Source organism: Sminthopsis crassicaudata, chromosome 2 (genome assembly GCF_048593235.1).
Source record: "Sminthopsis crassicaudata isolate SCR6 chromosome 2, ASM4859323v1, whole genome shotgun sequence".
Classification (NCBI taxonomy): domain Eukaryota; kingdom Metazoa; phylum Chordata; class Mammalia; order Dasyuromorphia; family Dasyuridae; genus Sminthopsis; species Sminthopsis crassicaudata.
Window position 1 is genome coordinate 119,668,436 of NC_133618.1, and position 6,909 is coordinate 119,675,344.

Here is a 6,909-nt window from a genome sequence, read left to right on the forward strand (position 1 = left end):
AAAAGGACTTGTATACATGTCAGTTGGATTAAATGACAGGATGTGGGGGGAAGTGGTGAGTATCATATCCAGTTACTTTATGCACAATCTGCTGAATGTAGATACTCTAATAGCTTATGCACTCATATATGGAAACTATGGAATTAATGGAAAGCAATCTATAATAGTTAGAGTGTTTGTTCTGATATGGATCCAATATTACATTTCTTCTAATTAGCATACCACTATAATTTTTTATAACTGTCTTCTAGCCTTGTCTAGGATAATAAATTATCCAAAAAACTTTTAACTTGCTTTTTTCTGGGTATCAGCATTGTGTTATAAGTATTTGATACTTCAGGTAAATACACTTAGTAACCTGGCATTTCCCAAATCCATTTTAAAATCCATTTGAATGAAGGAAGATTTAGAAAGAAGGAAATTCCTCACTGGACCCTTAAATTCTATAGGTTTATAGATTTCATTTACAGACATTCCGAGTAAAGAAATAAATTCCTCATTTAGCTTATATTCTAGCAAATTGTAAGATAAATGAGGGCAGAAATAAGGAGCATCTTTTTATGTGTATCCCTAGTGCCTACCATAATTCTTAATAAATGCTAGTAAATACTTATGTATTGATTGATTGGCCATTGTTTACCTTCCAAAAAAAAAAACTAACCCAAAATGTTGAAAGAATATTATAATGGAAGGATACCATAGAAGGAATATGCCTTAATTTGCTAAATAAAATGATGTCCACTGCCCAGGAAACATCAGTGTATGCTATATATGGTTTGCTACGCCTTTATCCAAATCACTAGTAAAAATGTTTAGTAGCAAGGGGATAAGAACAAATTCTTTGTAAAATAACCAAAAAAACAAAAAAACCCACAAAACCCAACAACAAAAAAAAAAGCTAAAACTAACTTCCTAGAATTGCTTCCCCATGCCAGTCTTTTAAATGATTATGATTTAATATGATGGAGGCCAGAATTGTATAAAGCCATATAAAGAAGTTTTCCATAGATTTGCATGGGGATTCTTTTCTCAGCTCAAGGATTCCCTAAGGCATAGAATCTTCCAGTTAGAAGGGAACCTCAAAGCGATCATTGAGTCTTTTCCATTCCTTATGGTCATCCTCCTACCTTCACTGGCCCATAACCACGCCACCAAAGAAGCCATACATCTTTTATTTTAAAGACTTTCAGAGAAGACTGATTCCATGACCTCCTTGAAAATCCATTCTAAAATTTAAATGCCCTTTCTGTCAGGAAATTAATCTTTCTTTCTAACTTAATGTTTTATGTTATAGGTCACTGCCATTTTTTCCTGTTGTATCTTCAGTGGAAATAGGAAACAGTTGATTACCATCACTTACCAGCTCTGTAAGATTCTGCTGTACATATCATGTATACCCTTTATAATTAGATTAGAGCAATGGTAATTATGTTTGCATGCCTGAGCCTACAGAGGTCAAGTCCCTAATCTCAGTAAATTCCATCTCAGAGGTAAAGCTGTTTAATAGCTGACATTTTGATCATAGACTGAAAAGGTAGGTTGATAATTTCCCAAACACAAAGAATCCCTATGGCTATAGCTCCTCTTTCAAATGGTAAACCAGGGCTTGTGAGATTTACTAACACTAAAAATTGGCAATACTTTTCACATAATATTTATATTTTTCATTATCTAATCTGAGAACATGGGATCCCATTAAGTCTACTTACATTAAGTGACTCAGAAACTAGATCATGATTTTGGTTGTGTTCTTACTAATGTCTCAGGAATCTACTAAACTTAAATTATGATACAAAAGCTCTTTTGTAAAGCATTGTTTTTAAATTTTAAGAAGAATGTCGATAATCCAGAGCACATCCAGCAGAAAACAAATAGCATAGTGAAGGGTCTCAAGACCTTGCCATATGAGGATTTAGTGAAGAATTTGGTGAATCAGAAGAACTCAAGATATTTATCCTTAAGAAGACTTTGGATGGAACATGTATTGGTGGAACAAATAGATTTATTCTTCTTGACCCCAGAGAACAGAATAAGGAATAAATGTTGGAAGTTACAAAATGGTAAAGAATAGGCTTCATGGAACACTAAGAGCTATTTTAAAAATGAGATGGAAAGAGTTGTCCTGAGAAGTAGAGGAACCTCTTTTACTAGAGATCTTCAAGCAAAGACAAGATGTCACTTAGAAGATTAACTAATACATTACAGACAGGATTCTTGTTCAGGTATAAATTAGATGATATAATGGCTATTGAGAAATAATGGGTAGAATTTCAGATCCTGTGGCAAAAATGAGAGTAATAATTTGAGTCTATTTTGGGGATATATATATATATCTCAAATCATGCCTCCAAATTATCTGCCCATGGAAACAATACACAGACCACTTATCCTATATCCTTCTGTTCCCAGATAGCTTTTGATCCCAAACTCTTTTTATTCTTGTCCATTGAACATAGTCATAACTAGGGTAGAATAGCTGGAGCTTTTCCCTAGGGTATCAATATTTAGGAGAATATGCTTCTTCTTCATAGTGGTCCTCCAGCCTATTGAATCCATGCCTCATGGTCCTCAACTGATTATATAAAAAAACAGCAACTCCCTAAGAGTTTTAGACCTTTCTAATAACTTTTTATTGTTATGAGTCTACCCTACCTGTTACCTGCATTATACTTTGAAGGCTGGGGTCAGAATTTCTAGGGGACAAAATGTTCATTCTTCTGGAATGCCTGGAAGGCCAGAATGAAATATAGTCTTCTCTTTTTCTCCTTTTCTCATCCACTCCCATCAAATTTTCTGTGAGTTCCAGAATTTCTGATTATAATTCTGAGACTAAGTCAATCATTCCTTTCTTATTCTACAGTTCAGGCTCATTTTTTTTTCTATAACTAAATAGTCCTGGGGATTGGATTTGGATATTCTGACGTTAAGATAATTGAAAATAGACTAATTTTGCCCCCTACCACATGGATTTTTCTTGACATTTATTAGAGAATTCCATGCTATCAATCTTAGAAATTATTTCTTTTTTGTTTTGTTTATGTTGCCAAGAGTTCAGGAGCCCAAGAATCATGAGCAGCTCAAACAGCTGGGGTCAGTAGCCCAATTTGCCTGCAGGGGTTGGCATTATTGGGAATGTCATATATATTATGGACTGGGGGAAGCCTGTTCTAACCAGGAGAAGCATATGCAGGCCATCTGTGTCTGAGGTGGGTTTGTGCTAAATGGGCTGCTCCCTAAGTAATCTACTCCAGTAGGACACAAGGGATGTGTAAAAATTAGCAATTATATTTGATACTGTTATGTTCCTCCTGTGGCAATATATCTCCCTGACATGCTTTTTTTCTCCCCATGTGAGGCCAGTGAATATAAAGTTAGTCATATTGAATTTACTGAATTTTCCTCAAGTCTTTAAATGTGGAGTATTTCAAAGCTCCCTGTGTAAACTGTGTGAAGAGAGATAGAATGACTGAGAGAGAGCCTGGGAAAAGAAAATGGAAAAAAAGTAACATTCTTCCAAATCTTAATCTCTCAAGATGACAGCTTTAAAACTGTACTTTTCAGATCTCTTTGTGGGACACTTCAAAACCTCATACCCAATCATATTATAATTCTGTTTCTTATCCACTTGTGATAGTTTTCAGGGGCCAAGAATTTTCTAATACCTCTCAGAAAAAGCCATAATAGGGATATATATACAGTTGACAGTTTCCTGCATTGGTTATCCTTAAGGGCTGAAAAAGGGGAAGGATTTGAATTCTTCATTTTTAAAATGAATCCAAACAGTTGCAAAGGTCATAGTGTACAAGTATATACGTCATTAATTTTCTCAGAAAATCTCTGCTCTGGAGGATGGCTCTTGATACTCTTTATCCAGGATGCCCCACTACAGGTCCTTTGGTAGAAAGTGGGTCCCAAGATGAACTTAGCAGAATAGTGCATCAGACATCCTCAAGCTCTCCAAAGCTTATCTCCAACACCTGTTATGGCACTGGGGGAAACTGAGAAGTGGGACTCCACAGGAATCTGTCTTCTGACTACTAAAGATTCACACGAACACCATCCACTGCCCTTCTCTTTTCCTTTTCTGACTCTATTCCCCTCTTACTGCTTCTAGCTCTAAAAAGCTTCAACAGACATGTGGATAATTTAGTCCCTTCCACTCCTCTTTTTCTTTGTATCTCTCTCTCTCTATGTCTCTGTTTATCTCTCTCTTTCTATTTTTGTCTCATTCCCTCTCTCTCTCTCCCTCTCCTTCTCCTCCCCTTCCTTTTCCCCTTTCCCTTCCCCTTCTCCTTCTTCCTCCCCTTCCCCTCCTCCTCCACCCCCTCTCTCTTTCTGTCTCTGTCTCAGTCTTTGTTTCTCTGTCTTTTCCTCTCTTGACCCCCTTAATCTCTCTTCTCTTTCATTTCTCTTCTTGTTGTCGTTGTTGTTCAGTCATATTTGACTCAGTGTGATCCAAATCTCTCCAAGGTTTTCTTGGCAAACATACTAGAGTGGTTTGTCATTTCTTTCTCTATTGTGTCCCTATTTTACAGTTGGGGAATTGAAGGAAATAGGGGTTAAGTGATTTGCCCAGACTCACATAGCAAGTAAGCATCTGAGGCCACAAGTTTGAACTCAGATCTTCCTGACACCAGGTCCAATACTCCATCCAATGCACCATGTAGCTGCCACAGATGAATGATTCTACCTTTGACTAAATTCAATTTTACTTTTTGTTATTTTTTAAATTTGTAAAGTTTACTGTCACATAATGATATTATTGAAACTGAATCCCTTCTTTGATATAGTGATGAAAGCACTGTCAAAAATAGGATCCTGGAATTTCTTTAGGTTGGCATTTCAATTATACAAATAAATCTGCCTTTATTTCCATGGTTTGTGAAAAAAAGGTGATGGGAAAAAGGAGAAACAGACAGAATAATAGAAATTTTGTATGCATGTATGTTCCCTTGAAGTAATAGGCAATATTTTTTGCAATATGTTTAAGAATACCTACATTTCCTATATTTAAAAGCTTTTTCTGTTTATCTATCTGTATGTCTGTTTGCATGTCTGTTATCTTCATCTATCTCTATCTTTGTTTTTTTCTCCTAGGTGCCAGGTGCTGAACATACAAAGATAACTAAAATAGGGGCTGCCTTCAAGTAGCTTACATTCTTTAAGGTGATGTTCCACCTTCCATTTATGTGTTTGTGTGAGATATACACACATTTGTGTATATATGTACGTATATTTGTGTGTGTATATATATAAATGTTATATTTATTTGTGTATATATAAAATATATTTGCATATATATATAAATGTTATAAATATGTATGTGTATATACTACAAGTAGTAATGTATTTTGCCCCCTTATCTTGTATCACTGCCTTGTCCTGGAAGCGAGGCTTGAGTAACTCATTAAAACTATAAACAGTGCTATGCAGGGTCACTCAAAACAGGCAAGTCATATTGGAAAGTCCTTATACAAGGTAATCCATTGAAGAAGAAAATGGCAAACCATTCCAGTATCTTTTCCAAAAAAAACCCCATGGACAGTACTAAAATGATAACAGAGATAGCTTCAGAAGATGAGCCTCTCAGTTTAGAAGGGGTCCATCACGGCTTGCTTGGGGAGCCTGCTTTCCTTTCGCTCAGCTGAGGTGCCTGTGAGGAGGGCTCTAAGCAGCCATGGCGCCCAGCTGAAATGGCATGATCCTGAAGCCCCATTTCCACAAAGATTGGCAAAGACGAGTTGCCACATGGTTTAACCAGCCTGCTAGGAAGATCAGAAGGTGAAAGGCCCAACAAGCAAAAGCCCGTCGAATTGCTCCTCGCCCAGCATCTGGTCCCATCCGGCCCATTGTGAGGTGCCCTACTGTCCGATACCATACCAAAATGCGTGCTGGTAGAGGGTTCAGCTTGGAAGAACTTCGAGTGGCTGGTATCCATAAAAAAGTGGCACGGACCATTGGCATCTCTGTGGATCCTCGTCGCTGAAATAAGTCTATAGAATCTCTGCAGGCAAATGTGCAGCGGCTGAAAGAATATCGGTCCAAACTGATCCTCTTCCCAAGGAAACCATCTGCACCTAAGAAGGGAGATAGTTCTGCTGAAGAACTCAAGTTGGCAACTCAGCTCACAGGACCAGTTATGCCCATCAGAAATGTCTTCAAGAAGGAGAAAGCTCGCGTTATTACTGAAGACGAGAAGAATTTCAAGGCATTTATTTGCTAGCCTTCAAATGGCCCGGGGCCAATGCCAACCTCTTTGGAATTCGGGCAAAACGAGCCAACGAGGCTGCAGAGCAAGACATGGAGAAGAAAAAGTAAACAGCCTCTGAGAACTTTCAATAAAATTATACAAAATGTTTGAAAAAAAAAAAAAAAAGAAGGGGTCCATCACATTACTGGGAAAAAGTGGAAGACAATTGCAAGTAATTCCAGAACTAATAAAATGGCTAAGCCAAAGGAAACTCAGCTATGGATGTATCTGGCAATTATAAAGCATAGTACAGTGCTATAAAGATCATTATTACATAGTAACATGGATTGTAAGATCTCTAAACCAAGGTAAGATCAATGTGGTCAAACAGAAGATGGAAAGATTAGATGTCAACATCTTGAGTGTCAGTGAATTTAAGTGGACAGGAATGGGTGAATTTAATTCAGGTGATAACTGCACATACTGCTGTGGGCAAGAATCCCTTAGAAGAAGTAGAGTAGCTCTCATAGTCAATAAAAGAGTGAGAAAATGGTATTGGGCTAATCTCTATTGATATCTATTTGAATCATATTAATATAAGCCTATTCTCCAACCACTGATGCCGAAGAGGTTAAAAGAGCTAATTATGACTCCGATTGTAAGCTTCTTATTGCAAAATTTAGACTTAAATTGGAGAAAGTAAAATAAATCATCCAATC

At 37.0% G+C, this 6,909-nt stretch overlaps 1 pseudogene; it reads left to right on the forward strand.

Annotated features, from left to right (window-relative positions):
- Nucleotides 1-5,677: 5,677 nt before the first annotated feature.
- On the forward strand, nt 5,678-6,379 carry LOC141553257 (large ribosomal subunit protein eL13 pseudogene; annotated as a pseudogene).
- Nucleotides 6,380-6,909: the final 530 nt, after the last annotated feature.